Here is a 12,659-nt window from a genome sequence, read left to right as displayed (position 1 = left end):
GCAGGTTCCAGCAGGATTTTCCTCACTGATGTGAGGGATGGTTCAGACTCCCACTGGTACTGCATGAGCACCAGGAAGAGAAGCACCACATAAGTGATGTTAGTCAAGGTGAGTCACACAGCTCATGGGACATGTTTAGGGTGCAAAGTGGAAAGCAGAGAAACTGTCAGGAGCTCTTCTGTAAGCCATGCAACAGCCCTAAATGGTTACCTGTCCAAAGAGATTTCATAGATTACAACTGCTTTTAATGAAAACTTTAGTGATGGTTGAAAATGATTTAAAGTAGTGGTGCAGTGCTGCATTGAGCACAGTCAGTCATAACCAACACAAGAACTATTTACACAGACTGTCTGAAGCTGTACTCAGAGCTGAGAACTGGGGATGTTCTCGTGCTTTACAGTCCTGTAATGACCCAAGTTAAATCCTGAGGCTCTGAATCTTCAAACCAGCATTTCCCTGTGTCACAACCAATGGCCATTTCCAGCCTCTGTCAGGAGACAGATGATGAAGCTTACAAGGTTTGCTGTCAGGGGCACCAAGATTGCAACATGCCAATATAAACCTGGAATGACCCCATGGGCTTCACCCACACAGGGTACACAACATCCTACTACAAACCTTCATCTCACAAGTGGAAGCTGTGACAAATAATGTGATGTGGGCTTGGACAAACAGGAAATGGGTAATGGGCAATCTCTGCCAGCCCACAGATATTCATCTTTGCACTATTGGAAGGGCTGCAATGTTCTGCTAAGGACAAATGATTTGTTTTTTCTACTTATCTGTAATTTACTTTTTACTGGATTGGTAGAATATACACTTGTTTATATCTGATTTGTGCAACAGGTTCTTCAATGACTCTGTTGCAACACCCATGTTAAGAACACTGACTTTGCAGACAGAAAACTAATCATCAGTGAAATATATTCATTTTTGTGTTGAATATAAGCTCAATAAATCTCATTGCCCTTTGAGTACATAATTAACTAGAAGAAAACATTCCAAAGATAGCTCTCCAATTCCTTTTATGCACACTCAAACCCTACTGCAACTGGTGAATTTCCTCTTTAGAGTGTTTGAAACGTCCTAAAAAGCGTGAAATGGTCATTGCCTGCTGACACAAAAGGGGGAAATCCACTGGGATCTAATAAGGCTACTCCAAACCAGTGGTTCCATTTCAAGGAGCAGGAGGTCATGTGGGAAATGATTCAAAATTCATTCTAAATGTCACCAAACTAGAAACCACAAACAGCCCTAAAGGGAGGATCACGTTACTTTTCCACTATCCCATCACTTACAAATTATGGTAAGCATGGACTAAATTGCTTCCAATACTAGCTTTGTTTATTAGCTACTCTCCAAAGACCTGGGGGGCAATGAATTAAGTATCCCCAGTTCTGAGATGTTTTCTGGTTACTTTATTCATGTCATGTAACCCTCATGTGATTGAGCTATTCTAGGACAGTCTGTTTCCATGGAGATTGTGCTGCATGGGTAAGCAGTCATATTGTCAGGCCATCATTTGTTTCCTCTTCCTATTTGGAAGTGTTTGGGAGGGGGAAGGGAGGGTTAATGAATCTGAGTATTTCCCCCTCCATGAAGAAGTGGTTAGTTTTGGAAAGGGGGTATTAAGCTGTGACAGAATATATTCAGAAATCAAAAGACGTATTCTAAAATATAGAGGTGTTCAACTCAAGAGGAATTTTCCCAAGTTACTTTTGCTTTTGGGAAAGCTGATGGGACATAATCAGTGGTCCTCTTAGAAATGTCCCAGACAGCCAGAGTAGTGACCAAGAAAATCTCTAGGACTGCTGACAGCTACTCCTGGTGTGAAATAATTCCCTACCCAATATCAGTGAGTCTCACTAAACACTAGATCCTGCCCAGAGCAAAGCTGGCAAGCAGGGCTTGAAGTCTCCAAAGGAGGAATCTTCTCCTCCTAACTGCTATCAACAAAGCAGTTTGTTTCTAATCTGTTTACTATCAATTCCTGCCTAACTGGGTAAAAACAGGCAATATGAATAATCTAGCCCCTGAGACAGTACCAGCCAAAAAAAAAAAAAAATCCTCTTTCTACAAGAGAAAATCCTCTTGCTGATACTCAGCACTGAACATAGACAATTATAATAACAAGGGGAAACACTGCATTACAACACACAAGTTTGGCAAGTGAATGCCACAACTTTAGCTAAAACTACAGATTCAATCATTTAAGGGAAAACTGTGAAATTGTTTTTTTTTTTTTTTTCCAGAAAAGCTGTTTTTTCAAAAACCAGATATACATCATTATGGAGGTTTTATTAAATTAGCATCTTCCTCAAGCCTGTGCAGTGGGTAGGATGGCAGAGTTCTGAGCCTCTCGAGATTTTATAGTACAATTTTACTGCACCTTCTTGCTGGTTGTTACTTAAATCAGTAACTGTAGAGGAAGAGTATTTTTACATCTTTATGTCTAGATTAGCTCTCACTAAAGTTATGCAACCTCACAGTAGTAACAATAGCGCTCTATTGGGCTGGCCCTTCCCTCCTGCTGCCAGAGAACTCCAGTAACACAGGAGTGCCACAGAGACATTCCAGCACAGATACAGATACAGCCAGTGGCACTGGTACATCCCCTGCATGCTGGAATGAGCTGGTCACAGGGAACAAAAGTAACTTGAGATCTTTTTTTTTGTTTTCCCCAGATTCCTCTCCAAAATTTTATTTCAGTCAAGCCATTAAGGCAACGTACCTGAAACCAGAGCAATCAGGAACACTTACAATCAATATTCTAATCAATAAGCCTTACACATTTTAGGCAAAAGCAGTGAACAATTAGCAGGACAGCTACTATTTCAATCCAGTACTCAATTTTTGGCTCAAAATCTGCTCTCAATGACAGCTGTAATAACCCTACTGTTTTCTACAGAGTGAGGTCCCTTCATTACATTATCTGGCATAGAGTCACTCCAGAAATTGCAGACACAAAGCTGCCCCAGCGGGTACAAACTACAATTACAAGCAACTAAGCAGAAAGAGAAAATCTCACAGTTGTCATCAAAAAGTTGTCACGGTTAAAAATCAATGAGGCTTTCTGTAGCTAAAACCTTCTGACCAAAGCTTGCAAAGGGATCAAAAAGACACAGCTGTATGCTGCTACAGAATAAATGTGTAATCATGCAAAGAGTTAAGGTTTGGCTATTCATGGTTAGATGCATTATCTGCTCCTGTACCTGTTAGTCAGCTGACACAGGGAGATGCATTCAATAGCAGAGAAGAAAAACAATCTAGTAAATATAAGCAATAGTAGCACAAATAGTAACCACACAGGCAGAAGACTGGTTCACTGTGCAATTTGCAAAAGAAAACCACCCCCGCCACGAAGTGTTGTGGAGAGATGCGAGTGAGTGAGGAATTAATCACAACACAGGATCTCTGCCAGCTGCTTTTGATCAGAACTGAAGAATGAGCTCCAGGACTGATAACAGAGCAGCAACAGCCAAGTTGAGATCAGACTACTCAAGAGACGTGTGTATTTCCAGAATAATAATTAATAGTGCAATTGTGCTTTGCAGGCAAAAATACAGCAGTGATTTTGACAGTCCCTGCATCAGATACACATCATGCTCTGCTACAGCCTCGCAGCTACAGAAGGCAAGCCCCCACTCCAAAAAGGACATGTAGAAAAAGTACTGCTTTCATTTGGGAATACTTTGTGATGCTGAATACACTATGAAATTATCTTTCTAATTTTCTAGGAACTGAATTCCCTTTGGTCAGAAGCTGTGTATCACATGTGCCTAGGTACTTCTGACCACAGTTCCTGGTGTTGAATTCAGAACCGACAGCAATCAATTACAGTAATCAAGGTTTTTGTTTCCTTTGCTAATTGTCAGACTGTTTCTATTCATGTCATAAGCCTTCTAGCGGATGGCTATATCTGTCACCGGATTTCTCCTGATGTAGCGAGACAACACCTCAACCCTGATATTCCCTGCTGGTAAGCAGCAAGGGGATCCCCGTTGAACAGCCACTCGGTACTAGCGCTGATCACCAAGCTGGGTGTTTGGGTTCAGCACGCAGGAAATCCTGTTAGCCTTGGGATAAACATTAAGGGCAGGTGTAAACAAAGGGTTCACATAAGTGCTAAATCCTCTCTCTGCGTGGCTTTGCGGAGAGGTAACACAGAGACAGGGCTTCAATTAACTGGAGGGAAAACTGCAGCGCACCCGCACCCAGCCGGAGCTCCCGCCAGCCCCGGGACCGGACCGCGGCGGCCAGGGGCCAACAAAAGGATCTTCCCTCCCGGTCTCATCCCTGTCACTGCCCTTGAGCCCCCGCCGGGGAATGCGATGCCGGGCTTGGCTGAAACCACCCCGCGTACGAGCGCGGTGCGAGGCCAGGCGGCCCCTCCGTGCGGCCGGTGCGCGGCTGCCTCCGCTCCGGGCTCGCCTTAATCCGCCCGCAGCCTCCTCCTCCTCCTCCCGGACGATACCTATCCCGCTTCAGCCTCCGCTCTTTTGTCCCCTCGCTCATTTCTCTCTTCGGTTTCTTTTTCCCGTCTCTTCGTCCCCCGCCTGTCCCCGCTCCTCTTCCCCGTTCTCTCCGAACTCCACTGCCCTCCTCGCCTGCCTTCCGCCCCGCTCCCCGCAGCGCAGCCTCCTGCTCCGAGCCCCCCCCGTCCTGCCCTATATCCCATCTAATCCCCCCAAGATTCCTATATCCAGCCTGTTGTCTGCTGGCGGCCACCGAGCTAATTCTGCGGGCAGCGCAGGACGCAGAGCCGGCTGAGCGGCTCCGCTACGTCCTCTGGCCCGCAGCCCTACCCCGGGCGTACCCCCGGAGCCGGTCCGGAGCCGCCGTCCCCCCGCCCGCCGCGCCGCCGCCGACTCACCCGCTGTCTGCTGCGGCCGAGAGCGGCGGGGCAGCTCTGTCCGCCAGCCCTCCGCAAGTCACATCCCGGCTCCGGCGGCGCGGCGGCTCCGCGGCGGGGAGCGAACGCAGCGCCGACCGCCCCCGCGGCGGCTCATGGAGCGCCCGGCCCCGGTGCGCGCCGAGCGGAGCGGAGCGGAGCGGTGTCCGCCGCGCTCTGCGCCCGCCGCTGCCGCGCCACGGCCCCGCGGCCAGCCCCCTCCCACCGCCCCGCCCCGCTCGGGCACGGCACGGCTCCGCACGGCTCGGCGGGGCAGGGGCCCCCCGGAGACACGGACGGGGCGCCCCGGGACAGGGAGGGGTCACCCCAAAGCGCCGGGGCGCCCTGGCTGCGCGGAGCTGCCCGGTCCCAGGGGAGGGGGCACAGTGAGAGCGTGGGTGCGCACTTACACACACGCACTGCTCACACACACACACACTCTCACACTGCTCACACACTCACCCTCAAACACACGCTACCACATCGCCCTCCCCTCCGCAGCCCGGCACCCAGCGCTGCCTGTGCAGCCGGGCACTATCGGCGCTGGAAGCGCGGGCTTGCCCAGGGCACACAGGCATGGCCGCAGCCCTACGTGCTCAGGTGACACGGGGCAGGACACAGCGCTGGGCTGGCACACGGACCGGCATTCCTGCCCGCTCCTGTCTTCGCAAGGGCTGGGAAGGCCCTCCCGGGCAGGCTGGCTGGCCATGCACACACCTGCGGCCAGGTGTGGGATTGCGGAGGTGAGGGGGTTTTCAGCCCCCTGACAAGGGGGGATTTTGAAAGGGGCTGGATGCGTTCAAACCTTCTCCAGATGCAGCTTCCGACCCGCAAAGCCGGAGTCAACAGCTCAACAAACACTCGGAAGAGAAAACGTTGGGAGCCTGCGTGCGATGCAAGCGACACTTCACACGCAGGGTCAGCCCCTGCGAGCGCGGCCGGTCCTGCTGGCACTGCGCCGTGTCTGCGTCCTACCCAAACGGGCTGCTGATGTCCTTCTTTTCAGCTTCTCCACAGTTCAACCCTGAGACAGTCAGAACCCTTAGACAGGGCTTCCTGCAACTCCAGGAGCAGTTATTTGTAGGAGGAAAAGACGGTTTCTTTATAGTATATTCATGAGCAGCAGAAATTCATGAACCTTTTTCAACAGCTTAGAGTGCACGACCCGGGGATGCACCCCTGGGTCCTGCACTCCTGCATCCCTGGGTTATGCTTCCCCTGAAAACACTAAGGACAGTCTGGGCAGGCACAGCTGACATGGCATCAGCAGCAGGGGCTGCCTGGAATGTGTCCTTCCTGAGCACCTGCCCTTCTTGCCAGGTTTCCATACCCAGAGCCTTCCAAAGGGAAATATCTGCCCTGAAACGTGTGTTCCTCAGCACAGCAGAACTGTAACCTTTAAAGAGACTCTTCCTTACATGTGTAGGCTTATTTGCCTGTCATTTATGATGCCTTGGGGGGTAGCCTGATCTTCTCAGTGTGGCTGACAGGGAGTAAATTGGATGGTGGGGCTGGACTGTAATTGCCTGTGTTTAGGAAGGGCAGCAGGCAGAGAAAAGCTGAGGCAGAGGAACAATTTCACATTTCTGCTCTGTTCTTTCTCAATTTGTCTATCTTGGTGCTTTCAGGTTTTAGGGACTGGTTTTTTTTGAGTCACATGTAAACAACATACCCTGCCCTTGTATCAGTTGACAGCTACACTCTATTCAAAGTTAAGCAGGATAATTTTACAGAATTAAAATCAGGTGGTGAGAGGTGAAGTTGCTGTAAATTGCCCAAGGTCACCCAGCAGTCTGGCAGAAAAGTGGAAAATACTGGTTCAACAGATCAGTCTGTACCCCTGCTCCATCTTGGGAGCCTGAGCCAAGCACCCAAATACTACAGTACCAAGTAAAGACCTTTTTGTGTACAAATAAACACACAGAGCTCTCTGTGCCGTGCTGGATACAGAGAGGTGGACCAGGGGGAAGGATGAATCACAAGGATTCATGTGCTGTCGGTCTTGGCCGGCTCACAAGGGAGCAATGTGCTGAGCCCTTCAGCAAATGCAAATCTTGGGCATTGTTCCCTTCTTCCTGTGTCTCTAACACAGCCCTGGTTCCCTGAAGGAAACTGCCTCCCTCATTTGCCTTGTACTGATGGAACAGGGAAGATAATGCCCCTCTCAACCACTGCTAGTGGGTCAGCACTGAATGGGGCTGATTTATCGCCTGCTGAAGCAGGTTTTAGTGTTAGTTACCATGAAAAAGTGTAGGACAGGACTCCAGGTCATCCAGGAAATTATAGGAGGGTTTGGGAGAGTAGCTGGACTAAATCACAGCTCCTGATGCATTACTTTCCATCTAGTTAGCTTTGAAAAATATGCTCTTTTATTTAGGGGAAAAGTATTTCTATCAGTCAGCCACAAACTCATCAGCACCTTCAGCATTTCCTCACTGCAGGCAGGATGGAGTGGGTGCTGTGACCCAGGCAAACTGTGTGAATTCCCTGATTTCAGATGGTGCTCTCTACTCATTCATCAGTTCCTGGGACCCTACAGTGCCTGTAGCCAGTGACTGCTTGCTTGTGGTCAGTGCTTGGAGGAGGCTGGGGAAGGGGTGAGGTATGCAAGGCCAGAGCAGAGGCAAAAGTTAGAGACCTCCATTTATGCCATGCAATTCTGCAAGAGCTGATGGCCTAAGGAAAGGTGAGCTCGATGCTCTTGTTCATCTCTGGAATAGTGAAGAATATGTTTGCTATCTATTTCTCTTTATTTTAGACTGAGTGTACAATATAGTCAACTTTTAGAAACCCCACTGCTTTTTCAGTAATTTTATTTCTCCTATTTCTACAACACACATTTGGTCATTGAACAGATTTTTAGCTTTCCCCCCACCACTAGTTGGTTTGCTGCTTGTGACAATAGGTAAACAAAGAGTCTGTGTGTTGCTGCATGTTCCCTGTGTTCCTCTTCTGCAGCAGTGCTCCCAGCAGGATTTGACAGGAGGGAGCAAGGCTGTTAGAGCAGCACTGAGCAGACACCACTCACCCCCCCATGAATGCCAAATCCACATCCCCACAGACTGTCACCCTCATTTCAGCTGGTTTTCCCATGTCCCAACCTGAGATAAAGGCAATTTCCATCCTCTGCTCTCTTCTCACCCTTCAGAAAGCCTGGCAGGTGTTGTGTTTATAGCAGGAGCAGGCACAAAAACAGTCAGGCAGTGTTTCACTACCAGCTTTCCTTTGTACTGCAGAACCTTTTCACTGGGCACTCCGGTTTTGCAGCTCTGCCAGCACAGAACTGTGCTTGTGCCAGTGCAATTTAAGTGGAATATTTCATTAAGAGATCAGCAGTGGGCACATGGAAATGACAGCAATCATTAAGTGTGCATTACTTTGTTTGCATTAGGGAGCGTGTGGAGGCCCAGGCACAGCCAGGGCTGCAGCACAGGGGGAAGCCAGCCCTGTGTGAATCACTTCAGATCGCCCTGAGACAGACTGAGTGCCTTCATCATGGGCTGGCCAGGCTCTGCTCTCTGCTCTGGAGGCTGACATGCTGCAATAGTGAATTTGACAGAAGAGAATAAGGAGACAGCAGGTGAATTTGCCCCTGGCAATGGTGTGTGGTTGATTCACACCATTTCTGAGCCCTGGGCAGAGGTGCTTTTCATTCCACAAATCCCTGCAGCGTGATTAGTTTGCCTAATACGTGCCCTGCTTTTTCTCAGGGCAGGATACAAATCCTGGGGCTCCAATTGGTTGGCAGCATCAAGGAGGCAGTGAGATTTGTGTGACCACCCTGAGATGGAGTCTCTGTTACTGCAGACGGTTTCACACCTCACTCCTGGCACTGCCCAGGGCAGACTCTGCTCTCTGCCGTGCTCTGTGAAAGGGGGTTAGTGAGGAGAAGGGGGGAAGGGGAAATGAAAGGAGAATTTTGAAATCACTATGAAGAAAAAGATGGGTGTCAGGAAGGAGATCGATGCATGGAGGACAGAGAAAGAAAGAATTATTGAAACATTATGGAGAAACAATCTGGAAAAACTTCTATGCATGGCACAGAAGAAAGGTGCTCTCAGGGGGAAAGTGTGGATAAATGGCAGCAGTGTTGGATATCACATCCACTTCACATCCAAATTAGACCTGTTTATTCAGCTTGGGTTAAACAAACCAAGGTAAGGACACACTCTTACAATAGAACACCTTCTGGTAATTCCTTTTCTGTTTGGTATTAAATACAACCTGTCCTGTGGTTCACCCCATCCCTTGTTTGGCCCTTCAGGGAAGGCAGTGAGTCTCCTCCCCAGTCACAGCTCCGAACACCAGGACAAGGAGCAGCAATGCAGGTGAGATTGACAGTGCAGTCAATATGATGTTTGTTTGTTTTCTCAACACATTCCTTTATCACACTAGTAATGCATGAATGTTTTCTTTAAACTGTAGAGAAACCTGACAAGTTTTATTATTTAATGCAGCTGGTAAAAATTCAGCTAAAACACCATTTGAATCAGGATGGTCTGTGACACCAGGCATTAAAGTCCTTGTGACTGGGAATTTGCACACCTTCAAATCTTAATTTCACAAGGAAAACTAGCAGAGACAGGTATTTAAATCAGGATATCTCTGGTATATTGAGTTGTTGCTCTAGCTTCTCTGAGGCTCTGCCCAGATAAATCTCAAACTGGCCAAACCACTTGGATTTAAAAAGTTTATACTTGACCTTTGCACAGACAAAGTCCCAGCTGTATTAAAATGAATTTGATCAAGCAAATGATTTGTGGCTTTCTGTTCTGAGCATGAGAAAACTTCCTTAAGTTGGGAATGAGTGACCCTGGCCAAGAACAGCAACTTCTGCTGGAGAAGCTTCCTTCTGGTGTGTAGCTGTGGATGGTGCTGGGTGCAGGGAGGTTTCTTAGGGTGACTGCTGCAGGGAATGGTTACAGTCGCCTACAATCACATCGAGATTCTCTACATCCTCTTCACTCCTCAACACATTAAAGATACCAGCCAATGTAACTGTGCCACCCTTGAATGCACTTATGCTTCAAATAGATGCTTGGTTTATAAGTGCTTTTATTTACATCTGCTGGTTTCTCACCCATGCTGAGGTGTAAAGGGTTTTTTCTGAATGCTGCTAGGAATGGTGTTGGCACCTCTTGGATGCAGTGCCATTAATGCCCTCATCTGTAATATCTCCTCAGGGAAGTGGGAAATCACACCCGGAATTTTTTCTGGCCTTCCTCTTTAGTGGCATGTTTGGTGAAAAATATTGGCCCCTGTTGTGGACTGTCTGTGTATCTAAAGCAAAAAACCCCAAGTTTGTATCCCTGCAGCTGATTGAACAATCCCCTCTCCGTGATGTGCTCAGGGTTTCTGTTGCTCAGACTGTCACCTGCTGGCCACGGAAAAGCTCGCCAGGATCTCGGGAACAACCTCAGAAACTGATGGATTAAATACTCAGGTTTGCCTTTAGAAATTACACATTGAGATGTTCCTGTAGCTCTAAACAGGATGGTAATTCTGTAAATCGAGGTAGACAAGGAAAGCTTCCTCATTTATACAACTTTTAAATTTCATGGAGTTTTAATGCAAAGGAAACCAGGTTGTCATCACAGTGAACATGTGGGGTAAAATGCTGGTTCCAGTAAATTTAACAAGGCAAATTAAGTCATAACCAATTACCAAGGAAAAGGGGGAAAAAGAAAGGAAACTAAAGACTGGTTATCCTGCCTCTGGCAGATTTTTGTCACATTAAACCATGGATACAAGATGACCTTAGGAAAGGGTGACATCTTTGTACTGACCAGCAGAGCTCAGCAGGAGTCAAAGGACCTTTACTGAAGATCTACACTACAGCTTTTGCAGCAAAGGAAAAGAATTGCTCTGAAAAGCTCTTTCAGCCCTGCCCTTGTCCTGCCCTCCCATCTGTTGTCACTGATAGCTCATTTTCTGCCAGTCTTTGGGCCAGAATCTCAGAATCTCAGCTGGTGTAAATCTGAGCAAGTCTGAATTCACAGCTGGTCAGTGAGGGTTTGTAGGGTGGTTTATTCTCCTTGTTTTGAGGAGTGCTCCCCTGATCCCCCAGACCTGAGAGCAGGTTACTGCAGTGCCTGGAATGCATTGTTCAGTTGTGGTTTTTCTGTTTCAGACACAGAAATGAGTTCTGAGCTGTACAACAGGTGCTGAACTGCTCCTGTGATTCCAGTGGAGCACCACTCTCTAGAGTTCTTCCCAAAAATCTGTTTTTTTTTCTTATATAATTGAGCTGTGTTACCAGCATCCTGCAGGATTGCTGATAGGAAAGGAAAGCTGGTGCCACAGAGGCTGTTTCATTACAATTATCCTCAGCTCACTTGGTGTTACACAAGGGTGTTGCTGCTGAAAGCATGTCTAAAGTAACCCTCAAGTTCAGTGCCTCATGTCGTGCTGAAACTTTAAAGAAGAGATTTTTTTATGGATGTTTTTCCATAAGCCTCTTAGTTCACATCTGTAAAAAATAGATTTCATGCACTTTAAAAATCCTTTTTGACTGTCTGGAGTAAATCCCTAGAAGTGAATTTATGCAAAGTGACCCTATTTTTATTTCTTATTAGAAATTAGAATTATTTGCTTGGTGGGGCTTTTTTTGTTGTTTTGGGTTTTTGGGGGGTTTTTTTGAGTTTATAATTTCCCTTTATTTCCTTTCACTCTGTTCTTGTGCTTGGACACTTAGAAGCTTTATTGTTGCTAGAGAACATGGGGTGCCTGGATGTCTGTCTTCTGAAAGCAAGTGGCTGCTTAAAAAGAAAACCAGGAAGATTAGAGACTGTGTGAAATTCCACTAAATTCAGTGAAAAGCACAACTTCAAAGAATTTAGGATCAGATTTCAAATGCATATCATGAGAGACTTTTGAAACTGGTGGATTAATACAGAATGCTGAGTCTCCACCCCCTGTACAGGACAGATAATGCCATTTACCTGCCCCAGAGTTACCTCCCCACTCCCTTCTTGTGCACTGCTGTAAAGAGCAAAGCTCTTCAAGGCCATTCTGTCAAGAGAACTTGAAGAGCTCTGGCTCACAACCAGGTAGACCCTGGGGCCAGTTCTCAAACACCAACAGGGAAAATCCACAGCCTCTCCATCTTCATTGAGAATAAATGAGGCTTTGCCTGAAATGCTCTTTTCAAATCTGTGAATGCTAAACTAGAAAAAATCCCTGTGGCTTCCTTCTCTGCTTCCCACCCACACTCCTCAGCAAGTGATTTCCTCAGAGCTGGTGGGATCTCTGTTCAGGCAGAGGATGGCTGGGGAGCTCTGCTGCCCTAAGTCCTGTACAGAGCGTGGGCTCTCCAGGGCTGTCACAGCCTCTGCAGCCCCATCTATCACTTTATTTATCACATGGAGATAGATTCCCTTTAAAACTTCTCTTTTGCTGGTAGATTTACTTTGCACCAAGACCTAGTGTGAGTTAATATTCTTTTTGAGGGGAAATAAAGGGCAGTGGAGATTCTAGCCTAAAGAATGTAGCCTGTGAATTTTATCCCTGCATTGCACATACATTTTGATGGTCCTTGCTGTGTGTTTTATTGAGGCTGAGTCATAAGCAAATCTTAGTGCTTTGGAAGGAAGGAAATGGAGTTTGGGCAAGAACATGACACGTCACAAATGGATCCAGTAAAGGGACTGGTCAAGCTGTGAGAATGCAGTGATGTATCTCAGCAAAAGGAGAACTGAAGGTCCTTGTGCTGCATTTCAGTTTTCATCACCTGAAGCCTGTCTGAACTCAGTGATGTTTCTGGTGACAG

The sequence above is a fragment of the Fringilla coelebs genome, assembly GCF_963513975.1.
Source record: "Fringilla coelebs genome assembly, chromosome: 16".
In the NCBI taxonomy this organism is placed as follows: domain Eukaryota; kingdom Metazoa; phylum Chordata; class Aves; order Passeriformes; family Fringillidae; genus Fringilla; species Fringilla coelebs.
This window is presented reverse-complemented; position numbering follows the sequence as displayed.